Raw genomic sequence first — 15421 nt, 5'->3', positions numbered from 1 at the left:
GAAGACATGAACAGACATTTCTCCAAAGAAGACATTCAGATGGCCAACAGACACATGAAAAAATGCTCCACATCACTTGGAATTAGGGAAATAAAAATCAAAACCACAATTAGATACCATCTCACACCAGTCAAGATGGCTAGAATTAACAAGACAGGAAACAATATATGTTGGTAAGGATGCAGAGAAAGAGGAACACTTTTACACTGTAAGTAGGAATGCAAGCTGGTGCAGCTGCTCTGGAAAACTACATATAGGTTCTTCAAGAAGTTAAAAATAGAGCTACCCTATGACCTAGAAGCTGCACTACTAGATGTGTATCCCAAAGATACAATTGTAGTGATCTGAAAGGGCACCTGTACCCCAATGTTCATAGAAGCAGTGTCCACAATAGACAAACTGTGGAAAGATCTGAGCTGTCCACTGATATATATATATAATATATATATATATATATATATATCAAGAAAGATTGAATACTATCAGAAAGGATGAATACTTACCATCTACATCAACATGGATGGAACTGGAAGGTATTATGCTGACTGAAATAATTCAATCAGAGAAAGACAATTATATTCTTTCACTCATATGTGGAATATAAGAAACAGTGCAGAGGACCATAGGGGAATGGAGGGAAAACTGAATGGGAAGTCATCAGAGAGGAACAAAAAATCATAAGAGTCTCTTAGCTATAGGAAAAAAAATGAAGGTTGCTGGAGGGGAGGTGGTTTGGGAGATTGGGTAAATGGGTGATGCTCATTAATGAGGGCACATGATGTGGTTAACACTGGGTGTTATATGCACTGATGAATTATTTATTACTATATCTGAAAGTAATGATGTACTACTATATGTTGGCTAATTGATTTTAAATTTAAAAAATAAAGAATCTGTTGCATTTCTATACAACAAAAGGAAGCAGAGAAAATGTACACATTCAATACAATCCTTATAAAAATACCAATAGTATTTTTCACAGAACTAAAACAAACAATCCTAAAATTTTATAGAACCACAAAAGACTATAAATACAAATAATAATCTTGGGGGAAAAAAAGCAAAGCTGAAGACATTACAATTACAGACTTTAAGTTATATCACAAAGCTTTAGAAATCAAAACAGTATGGTAGTGGCCCAAAAAATAGACACACAGATCAATGTAACAGAAAAGAAAACCCAGAAATAAAACCACAATTATATAATTAATTAATCTTTGACAACACAGAAAAGAATATCCAGTGGGAAAAAGTCATTTCAAGAAATGGTGCTGGGTGAACTGAACATGCAAAAGACCACTTTCTTTTTCTTTTTTTAAAAGATTTTATTTATTTATTCACGAGAGACCGAGAGAAAGGCAGAGACACATGCAGAGGGAGAAGCAGGCTCCATGCAAGGAGCCCTATGTGGGACTCGATCCCGGGATTCCAGGATCACGTCCTGAGCCGAAGGCAGATGCTTAAGCACTGAGCCACCCAGGCTGCCCAAAAAACCACTTTCTTACACTGTACACAAAAATAAATTCAAAATGGATTAAAGAACTGAATGTGAAACCAAAAACCATAAGAATACTAGAAATGGACACAGGCAGTAACTTCTCTGACACCAGCTATAGGAATATTTTTTCGAGATATGTCTCCTGAGGTAAGATAAACAAAAGCAAGAATAAACTACTGGGAGTAAATAAAATTCTTTAAAAAAACAAAATTAAAAATAAAACCAGCACAGTGACAAAAACAATCAATAAAACTAAAAGGCAACCTATGATATGGGAGAAGATATTTGCAAATAACATATCCAATACAGGATTAGTATCCAAAATATATAAAGAACTTATAAAACTCAACATCCAAAAAAACAAATGATCCAATTAAAACATGATCAAAAGATATGGAAAACATTTCTGCAAAGAAGACATCTATGTGGCCAACAGACATGAAAATATGCTCATTATCACTTATGATCATGAAAATGCAAGTCAAAATTACAATGAAGTATCAATTCACAATTGTCAAATGGCTAACATCTACAATACAAGGAAAAATAGGTATTGGCAGGGATGTGGAGAAAAAGGAACCCTCCTACAGTGTTGATGAAAATGCAAGCTGGTGCATCCCTTGTGAAAAACAGTATTACTGTTTTTGAGATTACTCAAATTGTTAAAAATAGAACTCCCTAAGAACCACTAGTGGCACTACTGGGCATTTAACAAAAGAATGCAAAAACGCTAACCCAAAAGGATATAGGTACCCCCATGTTTTAGCAGCATTAACAATAGCCAAGATATGGAAGCAGCCCAAGTGTATATCAATTTATGAATGCATAATGAAGATATGGTGTATGTATGCAATGTAATATTAAGCCATAAAAAGGACTGAAATCTTGCCATTTGCAATGACATTAATAGAGACAAAGAATGTAATGCTAAGTGAAATGTAACAGAGAAAAACGGATACCATATGATTTCGTACATATGTGAAATTTAATAAAAATATCAAACAAGCAAAGGGAAAAAAGAGACAAGCCAAGAAACAGACTATTACAGAGAACTAATAGTTAGCAGAGGGGAAGTGGATGCGGGGATGGGTTAAATAAGTTATAGAAATTAAGGAGTGCACTTATCCAGATAAGCACCAGGTGATGTATGGAATTGTTGAATCACTATATTGTACACCTGAAACTAATATAAAATTGTATGTTAACTGGAATTAAAATAAAAGTTTAACAAAAGCAACTATTAACAGAAATAGAGAAACCAACAGTAATGCAATAATAATAGGGGATTTTAACGCCCCACTGACAGTAATAGATAGATCATCCAGGCAGAAAATCAAGAAAACAGTAACATTAAATGATACACTAGATCAGATGAACCTAACATATACTCAGAACATCCCATCCAAAAGCAACCCATTTAGAATCCAAGGCATATTATTTTCAAGTGTACATGGAACACTTCTGGAATACATTACAAGTTAGACCATAAAACAAGTCCCAGGAAATTAAAAAATACAACTTTGAAATCATACCATGTATCTTTTCACACCACAACAGTAAGAAACTAGAAATCAATCACAAGGAAAAAACTCTAAAAAAAAAAAAAAAAAAAAAAAAAAAAGGAAAAAAATCTGGAATCTGGCATATAGAACTCCAACACAAATACATTGAGGCCGAGTAACACGCTGCTAAATGACAAATGGGTCAAGCAAGAAATGAAAAAAGAAATAAAAGAATACATGGATATAAATGAAAATTAAAACAAAAGATCCCAAACAACTAGAATGTAGCAAAAGCTGTTCTAAGAGGGAAGATTATATCAATACAGGCCAAATGCAAGAAGCAAGAAAAATATGAAATAAACAACATAACCTTACACCTAATGGATCTAGAAAAAGAATAACAAGCAAAGCCCAAAGTCAATAGAAGAAGATAAATAATAAAGATTAGAATAGAAATATATGAAATTGAGACAAAAAATAAACCAATAGAGTAGATCAATGATATCAGTAGATGGTTATTGAAAAGATCAACAAAATTGATAAAACTTTAGCCACACTCATCAAGGAAAGGAAAGGAAAGGGAAGCAAAGTGAAGCAAAACACAAAGGACTCAAATAAACAAAGTCAAACTGAAGGGGGATAAATAACAATCAACATCACAGCAATACAAAAAAATTACAAAAATATTATGAAAAATCATATGCCAACAAATTGGAGAACCCAAAAGATATGGAAAAATTCCCAGAAACATATCACATTCCAAAAAAGAATCAGAAAAAAAGAATTTAAAAAAAACTGAATCAGGAAAGGCAGGAAATTTGAAGACTGATTAACATCAATGAAATTGAATCAATAATCAAAAAAACTCCCAACAATCAAAGCTCCAGGACCAGATGGCTTCACAGGTGAATTCTAGCAAACATTTAAAGAAGAGTTAAACCTATTCTCCCCCAATTATTTCAAAAATAGAAGAGGAAAGAAAGCTTCAAATTCATTCTGCAAAGCCAGCATTACCCTGATATCAAAATTTCATAAAGATAATAAGGAAAACTTCAGACCAGTATCTCTGATCAACATAGATGCAACAACTGTCAACAAAATATTAGCAAACCACATTAAATAACATATTTAGAAAGTCAATCAGAGGACAAACATTATATATTCTCATTCATTTGGGAAATATAAAAAATAGTGAAAGGGAATAAAGGGGAAAGGAGAGAAAATGAGTGGGAAATATCAGTGAGGGTGACAGAACATTGGAGACACCTAACTCTGGGAAACGAACAAGGGGTGGTGAAAAGGGAGGTGGGTGAGGGGTTGGGATGAGTGGGTGATGGGCACTGAGGGGGCACTTGATGTGATGAGCACTGGGTGTTATGCTATATGTTGGCATATAGAACTCCAATTAAAAATATATATATATACAAAAAAGAAAATCATTCACCACAATCAAGTGAAATTTATTTCAGGGAAGCAAGTATGGTTCAATATTTTCAAATTAATCAATTTAATCCATCACATTAACAAGAAAAAATATAAAAACCATATGATAATCTCAATAGATGCAGAAAAAACATTTCACGATGTACAACATACATTCATGATAAAAACTTCAATAAAGTCAGTTTGGAGAAAATATGTCTCAACGTAACAAAGGCAATAATTGAAAAACTCAGCTAATATCTTACTTGCTAGTGAAAAACTGAAAAATTTTCCTCTAAATCAGTAACAAGACAAAGATGTCCATTCTCATCACTTTTATTCAATGTAGTACTGAAAATTCCAGCCACAGCAATCATACAAGAAAAAATAAAATACATCCAAACCAGCAAAGAAGTAAAACTTGTACTATTTGCATAAGATATGATACTATGTATAGAAAATCCTAAAGACACCACAAAGAAAACTACTAGAAGAGATAAATGAATTCAGTAAAAGTCACAGTATACAGAATTAATATACAAAAATCTGTTGCATTTCTATACACAAATAAAGAAGTAGCTGAAAGAGAAATTAAGAAAACAATCCAATTTCAATATCACCAAAAAGAATATAATAGCTAGAAATTACCTTAACCAAGGAAGTGAAAGACCTATATCTCCAAAAACTATAAAACATTGATGAAAGAAATTGAGGATGACACAAAGAAATGAAAATATATTTCATGCTCATTGATTTGAAAAACCAATATTGTTAAACTGTCCATATTATCTCCCCAAATTGGCAGATGTAATGCAAGCCAATTCAAAATACCAAGTTTTTTTTCACAGACTAGAAAGAATAATCTTAAAAATTTATGAAACCACAAAAAACTCTTTATCTTGATTAAGTCCCAATAGTTCATTTTTGCTTTTGTTTCCCTTCTCTTCATAGATGTATCTTGCAAGAAGTTGCTGTAGCCAGGTTCAAAAAGCGTGTTACCTGTGTTCTCCTCTAGAATTTTGATGGATTCTTGTCTCACATTTAGATCTTTCATCCATTTTGAGTTTATCTTTGTGTATGGTGTAAGAAAATGTTCTAGCTTCATTTTTCTGCACGTGGCTGTCCAATTTTCCCAGCACCGTTTATTGAAGAGATTGTCCTTTTTCCACTGGATAGTCTTTCCTGCTTTGTTGAATATTAGTTGACCATAGAGGTGAGGGCCCAGTTCTGGGTTCTCTATTCTGTTCCGTTGATCTATGTGTCTGTTTTTGTGCCAGTACTACACTGTTTTGATGACTACAGCTTTGTAGTACAACTTGAAATCAATCTGGCATTATGATGCCCCCAGTTTTGCTTTTCTTTTTCAATATTCCCCTGGCTTTTCAGGGTCTTTTCTGATTCCACACAAAACTTAAGATGATTTGTTCCAACTCTCTGAAGAAAGTCCATGGTATTTTGATTGGGATAGCATTGAACATGTAAATTGACCTGGTAGCATTGACATTTTCACAATATTAATTCTTACTATCCATGAGCATGGGATATTTTTCCATCTCTTTGTGTCTTCCTCAATTTCTTTCAGAAGTGTTCTGTAGTTTTTAGGGTATAGATCCTTTATGTCTTTGGTTACATTTATTCCAAGGTATCTTATGCTTTTGTGCAATTGTAAATGAGATTGACTCCTTCATTTTTCTTTCTTCAGCCTCATTGTTAGTATATAGAAATGCCACTGATTTCTGGGCAATGACTTTGTATACTACAATTGCCAAACTGTTGTATGAGTTCTAGCAATCTTGGGGTGGAGTCATCTGGATTTTATATGTATAATGTTATGTCATCTGCAAAGAGAGAGTTTGACTTCTTCTTTGCCAATTTAAATATTTATATAAAACTTAAATAGCAAAAGCAATCATTTATCATCAATCTATGATAAAAAGATGATTATACACAATGGGGAAAAAGACAGTCTCTTCATGTAATGGTGTTGAAAAACTGAACAGCTATATGCGAAAGAATGAAACAATCACATCCTTACAGTATACACCAAAATAAATCTAAAATGGATTAGAGACATATGTGTAGCACCTGAATTCTTAAAATTCTTAGAAGCAAATATAGGCAGTAATTGATATGGCATCACTCATAGAAACATTTTTCTAGATATGTGTCATGAGCATGTTATGAAGGCACACACGAGTTGTGTCTTTCCACAATGACAGCTTTATTCATTCTTAAAGTTAAATCAAAATTGTAAAGCAGTCTTGCCACAAGGCAAACTTAATTAACATTGTATGTTAATTATATTTTAAAAAAATTGATAAAAACGGCGGGAAGGGGCAAGATGGCAGAAGAGTAGGGTCCCCAAGTCACCTGTCCCCACCAAATTACCTATATAACTTTCAAATCGTCCTGAAAACCCACAAATTCGGCCTGAGATTTAAAGAGAGAACAGCTGGAATGCTACAGTGAGAAGAGTTCGCGCTTCTATCAAGGTAGGAAGATGGGGGGAAAAATAAAGAAATAAGCATTCAAGCGGGAGGGGACACGTGAGGACCCAGGCTAAGGCCACAGCGAGTGCTCCCAGGACAGGAAAGCTCCGTCCTGGAGAAGCAGAACTTCACCAATATTACCAGAAGGAAAGGTGCTCACAGGGAGTTGGAGCAGGATCCCAGGAGGGGCGGGGACACCCTCAGGCTCACAGGGGCACTAACAGAGGACCTGCACTCAGGGGGAGAGCATGCCACACACCGCAGCCGAGCTCCCTAAAGGGCTGCAGCGCTCGCCCAGCAGGGCCCCAGGAGCAGCTCAGGCAGCGGCTCAGGCAGCAGGTCCACATGAGTGGGCTGCTCGGCCAGGGAGTGGAATTCCAACGGCGCAGGGCCTGGAGATCAGGGCGCTGGGGGACACAGCCCAGGATCTGGAGCTCCCACCGGACAGGCAGAGGCTGGGAGGACACAGGATAGCAAGGACACTCCTGCCACTGGGCGGCCCCAAGCTGTGCAGATCGGTGGCCCAGCCCCTGGAGCATCCAGGACACTGCAGACTGTAGGCTGTGGTAGTTATTACGGGAGCTGACTCCAGGACTGGAGAGATGGCCGCCTCCACTGTTGTTGTTTCTCCTGGAGCCTCATGGGATAAATAACCCCCACTGAGCCTCACAGTGGCCTCACAGGATAAACAATAATCAACTCCCACTGAGCTGTACACCAGGCAGGGGGCTGAACAGCTCCCCCAGGTGCTCACACCTGAGAATCAGCACAGCCGGCACCTCCCACGGAAGACAAGCTAGAAGGACAAGGGAAACGCAAGTTATTGACCAAACAGCACTGGAAAGTTCCAGGGGAAGTAGAGGGATTTACAGTATATAGAATCAAAGGATACTCCCCCCTTGTTTTATTCTTTTCTGTTTGCTTCTCCCCCCTTTTATTACTTTTTTCTTCTTCTTCTTCTTTTTTCTTTTGTTTTTCTCTTATCTCTTTTTCTCCTTTTCACAGCACAACTTGTTTTTGGCCATTCTGCACTGACCAAAATGACTAGAAGGAAAAACTCACCTCAAAAGAAAGAATCAGAAACAGTCCTCTCTCACACAGAGTTACAAAATTTGGATGACAATTCAATGTCAGAAAGCCAATTCAGAAGCACAATTATAAAGCTACTGGTGGCTCTAGAAAAAAGCATAAAGGACTCAAGAGACTTCATGACTGCAAATATAGATCTAATCAGGCAGAAATTAAAAATCAATTAAATGAGATGCAATCCAAACTGGAGGTCCTAATGATGAGGGTTAACGAGGTAGAAGAACGAGTGAGTGACATAGAAGACAAGTTGATGGCAAGGAGGGAAACTGAGGAAAAAAGAGAAAAACAATTAAAAGATCATGAAGAGAGGTTAAGGGAAATAAATATCATCCTCAGAGGGAAAAATCTACGTTTAATTGGGGTTCCCAAGGGGGCTGAAAGGGACAGAGGTCCAGAATATGTATTTGAACAAATCATAGCTGAAAACTTCCCTAATTTGAGGAGGGAAACAGGCATTTAGATCCAGGAAATAGAGAGAACCCCCCTAAAATCAATAAAAACTGCACAACTCGACATTTAATAGTGAAACTTGCAAATTCCAAAGACAAAGAGAAGATCCTTAAAGTAACAAGAGACAAGAAGTCTCTAAATTTTATGTGGAGAAATATTAGATTAACAGCAGACCTCTCCACAGAGACCTGGCAGGCCAGAAAGGGCTGGCAGGATATATTCAGAGTCCTAAATGAGAAGAACATGGAGCCCAGAATACTTTATCCAGCAAGGCTCTCATTCAGAATAGAAGGAGAGACACAGAGCTTCCAAGAAAGGCAGAAACTGAAAGAATATGTGACCACCAAGCCAGCTCTGCAAGAAATACTAAGGGGGATTCTGTAATAGAAAGAGGAAGTCCAAGGGAACAATCCACAAAAACAGGGACTGAATAGGTATCATGATAACACAAAATTCAAATCTTTCAAAAGCAACTCTGAACATCAATGGGCTTAATGACCACATCAAAAGGTGCAGGGTTTCAGACTGGGTAAAAAAGCAAGACCCATCTATTTGCTGTCTACAAGAGACTCATTTTAGACAGAAGGACACCTCCAGCATGAAAATAAAAGGTTGGAGAACCATATACCATTCAAATGATCCTCAAAAGAAAACCAGGGGTCACCATCCATATATCAGATAAACTACAGTTTATCCCGAAGACTGTAGTAAGAGATGAAGAGGGAAACTATATCATACTTAAAGAAACTATCCAACAAGAGGACCTAACAATCATCAATATTTATGCTCCAAATGTGGGAGCTGCCAAGTATATCAATCTATTAATAACCAAAGTTAAGACATATTTAGGTAATAATACACTTATACTGGGTGACTTGAATGTAGTGCTTTCTACAATCTTCAGGTATTCTAAGCAGAACATCTCCACAGAAACAAGAGCTTTAAATGTTACACTGGACCATATGGATTTCACAGGTATTTATACAACTTTACATCCCAATGCAACTGAATACGCATTCTTCTCAAGTGCACATGGAACTTTCTCCAGAAGAGACCACATACTGGGTCACAAATCAGGTCTTAACCGATGCCAAAAGATTGGGATCATCCCCTGCATATTTTCAGACCATAATACTTTGAAATTAGATGTAAATCACAAGAAGAAGTTTGGAAGGATTTCAACCATGTGAAGGTTAAGAACCATCCTGCTAAAAGATGAAAGGGTCAACCAGGAAATTAGAGAAGAATTAAAAATATTCCTGGAAACTAATGTGAATGAAGATACATCCATTCAAAAACTTTGGGATACAGCAAAAGCAGTCCTGAGGGGGAAATACATCACAATACAAGCATCCATCCAAAAACTAAAAAGAACTCAAATACAAAAGCTAACCTTACACCTAAAGGACCTAGAGAAAAAAACAGCATATAAATCCTACACCCGGCAGAAGAAGAGAGTTAATAAAGATTTGAGCAGAACTCAATGAAATAGAGACCAGAAGAACTGTGGAACAGATCAACAAAACCAGGAGTTGGTTCTTTGAAAGAATTAATAAGATAGATAAACCATTAGCCAGCCTTATTATAAAGAAGAGAGAAAAGACTCGAATTAATAAAATCATGAATGAGAAAGGAGAGATCACCACCAACATTAAGGAAATACAAAATACTTTAAAAACATATTATGAGCAGCTATACGCCAATAAATTAGGCAATCTAGAAGAAAGAGACGCATTTCTGGACAACCACAAACTACAAAACTGGAACAAGAAGAAATAGAAAACCTGTATTGGCCACTAACCAGGGAGAAAATTGAAGCAGTCATCAAAAACCTCCCAAGACACAAAGTCCAGGGCCAGATGGCTTCCCTGGGGAATTCTATCAAATGTTTAAACAAGACACAATATTCTCCTAAAAACTCAAACAAAGACCCCACCAAAGAGGAGAATTATAGACCCATATCCCTGATGAACATGGATGCAAAAATTCTCAAGAAGATACTAGCCAATAGGATCCAACAATACATTAAGAAGATTATTCATCATGACCAAGTGGGATTTATCCCTGGGATGCAAGGCTGGTTCAACACTCGTAAAGCAATCAGTGTGATTGATCATATAAGTAAGAGAAAAAACAGAACCATATGATCCTCTCACTAGATGCAGAGAAAGCATTTGACAAAATACAGCATCCATTCCTGATCAAAACTCTTCAGCGTGTAAGGATAGAGGGAACATTCTTTAGCATCTTAAAAGCCATCTATGAAAAGCCCACAGCAAATATCATTCTCAATGGGGAAACACTTGGAGCCTTTCCCCTAAGATCAGGAACAAGACAGGGATGTCCACTCTCACTGCTGATATTCAACATAGTACTAGAAGTCCTAGGCTCAGCAATCAGGCAAAAAAAAAAAAAAAGAAAGAAAGAAAAGGCATTCAAATTGGCAAAGAAGAAGTCAAACTCTCCCTCTTCGCAGATGACATGACACTGTACATAGAAAACCCAAAAGACTCCATCCCCAGATTTCTAGAACTCATACAGCAATTTGGCAGTGTGGCAGAATACAAAAATCAGTGCCCAGAAATCAGTGGCATTTCTATACACTAACAATGAGACTGATTATAGAGAAAGGAAGGAGTCAATCCCATTGACATTTGCACCCAAAAGCATAAGATACCTAGGAATAAACCTAAGCAAGGAGGTAAGGAATCTCTACCCTAAAAACTACAGAACACTTCTGAAAGAAATTGAGGAAGATACAAAGAGATGGAAAAATATTCCATGCTCATGAATTAGAAGAATTAGTATTGTGAAAATATCAATTTTACCCAGGACAATTTACACATTTAATGAAATCCTTATCAAAATACCATGGACTTTCTTCAGAAAGTTGTAAAAAATCATCCTAAGATTTGTGTGGAATCAGAAAAGACTCTGAATAGCCAGAGGAATATTAAAAAAGAAACTCATAGCTAGGGGCATCACAACGCCAGGTTTCAGGTTGTACTACAAAGCTGTGGTCATCAAGACAGTGTGGTACGGCATGAAAATGGACACATAGATCAATGGAACAGAATAGAGAATCCAGAAGTGGACCCTCAACTTTAAGGTCAACTAATATTCAACAAAGGATGAAAGACTATCCACTAGAAGAAAGACAGTCTCTTCAATAAATGGTGCTGGGAAAATTGGACATCCCCATGCAGAAGAATGAAACTAGACCATTCTCTTATACCATACACAAAGATAAACTCAAAATGGATGAAAGATCTAAATGTGAGACAAGAGTCCATCAAAATCCTAGAGGAAAACACAGGCAACACCCTTTTTGAACTTGGCTGTATTAATTTCTTGCAAGATACACCCATGAAGGCAATAGAAACAAAAGCAAAAATGAACTATTGTGAAATTATCAAGATAAGAAGCTTTTTCACAGCAAAAGAAACAGTCATCAAAACTAAAAGACAACCTATAGAATGGGAGAAGATATTTGCAAATGATGTATCAGCTAAAGGACTGGTATCCAAGATCTATAAAGGACTTATAAAACTCAACAGCAAAGAAACAAACAATCCAATCATGAAATGGGCAAAAGACATGAACAGAAATTTCACAGAGGAAGACATAGACATGGCCAACAAGCACAGGAGAAAATGCTCTGCATCACTTGTCATCAGGGAAATACAAATCAAAAGCACAATGAGATACCACCTCACACCAGTGAGAATGGGGAAAATTAACAATACAGGGAACTACAAATGTCGGAGAGGATGTGGAGAAAGGGGAACCCTCTTGCACTCTTGGTGGGAATGTGAACTGGTGCAGCCACTCTGGAAAACTGTGTGGAGGTTCCTCAAAGAGTTAAAAATAGATCTGCCCAGGACCCAGCAATTGCACTGCTGGGGACTTACCCCAAAGATACAGAGGCAGTGAAATGCCTGGACACCTGCACCCCGTGTTTCTAGCAGCAATGTCCACAATAGCCAAACTGTGGAAGGAGCCTCAGTGTCCATCGAAAGATGAATGGATAAAGAAGATGTGGTCTATGTATACAATGGAATATTACTCAGCCATTAGAAACTACAAATACCCACCATTTGCGTCGACGTGGATGGAAGTGGAGGGTATTATGCTGGGTAAAATATGTCAATCGGAGAAGGACAAACATTATATGGTCTTATTCATTTGGGGAATATAAAAAATAATGAAAGGGAATAAAGGGGAAAGGAGAAAGTATGAGTGGGAAATACCAGAAAGGGAGACAGGACATGAGAGACTCCTAACTCTGGGAAACTAACAACGGGTGGTAGAAAGGGAGGTGGGCGGGGATGGGGGCGACTGTGCTGGGGACTGAGGTGGGCGCTTGATGGGATTAGCACTGGGTGTTATTATGTGTGTTGGCAAATTGAACACCAATAAAAAAATACTATAAAAATAAAACAATTTGATAGACTCAAAAAAAGAGAAAGAGAATGTCATTTGCTGTGGGCTTTTCATTGATGGCTTTTAAGATGCTGAGGAATGTTCCCTCCAACTCTTCACTGTGAAAAGTTTTCCTCAGGAATGGATGCTGTATTTTGTCAAATGCTTTCTCTGCATCTATTAAGAGGATCATATGGTTCTTGTTTTTTCTCTTGTTGATATGATCTCAAAATGTGCTCCAAGAAGAGCAGATAATCTCCCCCACCTTTGTCCTCTAGGCTTTCTTTAGGTTTCTATTCCCCTGCTATCTGAACCTGGGCTATTTGCATGCCTTTTCTCAAGGAGCAGTCTGGTGTCCTCTAGGCTGTTTCTCAGCCATCCCCCGACCTTCAAATCTCCACACTTTAAGCTCAGCTAGTTGCAAAAAGTCACAAATACATCCTCTCATTTTCCAATCCAATGGCTTCAGTTAAAAATTCTCCTTGTGCATTCCCCTGTGTGCTCCTCTCTCTGTTGCCCTTCTCCATGATCATCACTCCCTCCCTTATATAGCACCTGTGAAGTGTTTCTCCCCTAAACCGTGTTTCTGCACTTCCTACCTTCTTTGATGTGGCCTCTTCTCTTCCTTTAGTTGTGTACTTTGTTCTGTCAGTCTTTAGGTCAATTTCTGGGGTATTAAGGATGATTTGAATTTTATGTAATTGTGTTCATGGAATGAGGTAAGCCTAGGATCCTTCTATTCAATCACTATCTTCCCCACAGAAAACCCAATACATTATTTATATCAGTTGTTGGATTCTTTGGTTCCAGAATTTGTATTTGTTTTTTTTTTTTAGAATTTCAATATTTTTAATAAAGCTCTACTCTTTATTAACCATATTTCTAAGTTCATTTCTAATGAGAATTTATTCTCATATTTCTAAGAAATGCCTTTCTCAGTTTTCTTGTGGCTCATTGAATTTCTTATTCATAACAGCTTTTGAATTATTTTATGACTTACAATATTAATGTCTCTGCATTTGGTTGCTAAAGAATTTTCATTTTCTTCTCATGATACTATGTCACTCTCATTTTTTCATAGTGTTTGATGAAATATGCCTCTGCTACTGTACTTGAAGTACTTAATATCTTTCTTTGCTTTCTTACATTTTTATTTAAATTCAATTTGCCAACATATAACACCCAGTGCTTATCCCATCAAGTGCCCTCCTCAGTGCCTGTCCCCCCCCCAGTTACCCCATCTCTCACTCACCTCTCGTTCCTCAATCCTTTGTTTCCCAGAGTTAGGAGTCTCTTATGGTTTGTCTCACTCTCTAATTTTTCCCACTCAGTTCCCCTCCTTTCCCTTATAATCCCTTTTACTATTTATTATATTCCACATATGAGTTAAACCATATGATGATTGTCCTTCTCTGATTGACTTATTTCACTCAGCATAATACCCTCCAGTTCCATCCACGTTGAAGCAAAGGGTGAGTATTCATCTTTTCTGATGGCTGAGTAATATTCCATTTTATATAAATTTCATGTCTTCTCTATCCATTCATTTGTTGACGGGCATCGTGGTTCCTTCCACAGTTTGGCTATTGTAGACATTGCTGCTATGAACATTGGGGTGCAGGTGTCCTGGAGTTTCACTACATCAATATCTTTCATATTTAGATAAGGTTTCCTTTGATTCAAACCACTCAAATTGGCAATTAAAAGTCTTTTTCTTGTTTCCCGGAAGGTGGCACTGCAGTACAAGTTGTTGCTGTTTCTTGCTGTGGCTGATTGTTGCTAAAGTTAGGAGCAAGTGCATAAAATCTAGAGGAAAATAAACCTAACCAGAGTCTAGAGAGGTGTGTGCTTAGCACATGGGACTTTGGGTGTGCTCACAACATGGTAAAGGGATTCTTGAGTGAGAGAATTGCAGGGGTCTGTGGGAAGACATCTTGCTGGAATGCTGGGGTTAGACAGCAGGACATATGTTCCTTCAGTCAGCCTTCTTCCTTTTTCCCTCCCCCCCAACCCTGGAAGTATCTTCAGAAATCCAACTTTTGGAGAATTACAATGGGACCCTCCAGCTGCAATCTATGCAGGTGGGCAGAGTTTTACTCACCCCTTTCACTTTCTACCTCCTTTGCTAGAAAGGTTGCTATTGTCTCCAGTGCCAATTTTTAGGACCACTTCTTTCCATGATTCTGGTGCTGCTGTTTCTGTTGCTATGACTCCCTTGGCTCCATAGACTCCTCTGAGGTCAAACCCATCCACTTTTGGATGCACACATGGATGATTCTCCCAGATGTCTGGTATACTGTAGAGTCACTTTTGTTTTATTATGAACATCCCATTATTTGTAAATCAAAGAGAGAAAAAAGGAATGACTCATGCTGCCATAATGTTCATATCACTTTTTTTTGTTTATATCACTTTTAATTTAGTTTCTATATATTTTTTGTACCACTTTCCCTGGAATTAAAATAATATCATACTGATTCCTTACTCATAGTGATAAGATGACTATGTTAATTCCACCTAAGGTCCAGTGTGAAGAGACTGTCTAACAT

The sequence above is a fragment of the Nyctereutes procyonoides genome, unplaced genomic scaffold, assembly GCF_905146905.1.
Source record: "Nyctereutes procyonoides isolate TBG_1078 unplaced genomic scaffold, NYPRO_anot_genome, whole genome shotgun sequence".
NCBI lineage: Eukaryota > Metazoa > Chordata > Mammalia > Carnivora > Canidae > Nyctereutes > Nyctereutes procyonoides.
This window is presented reverse-complemented; position numbering follows the sequence as displayed.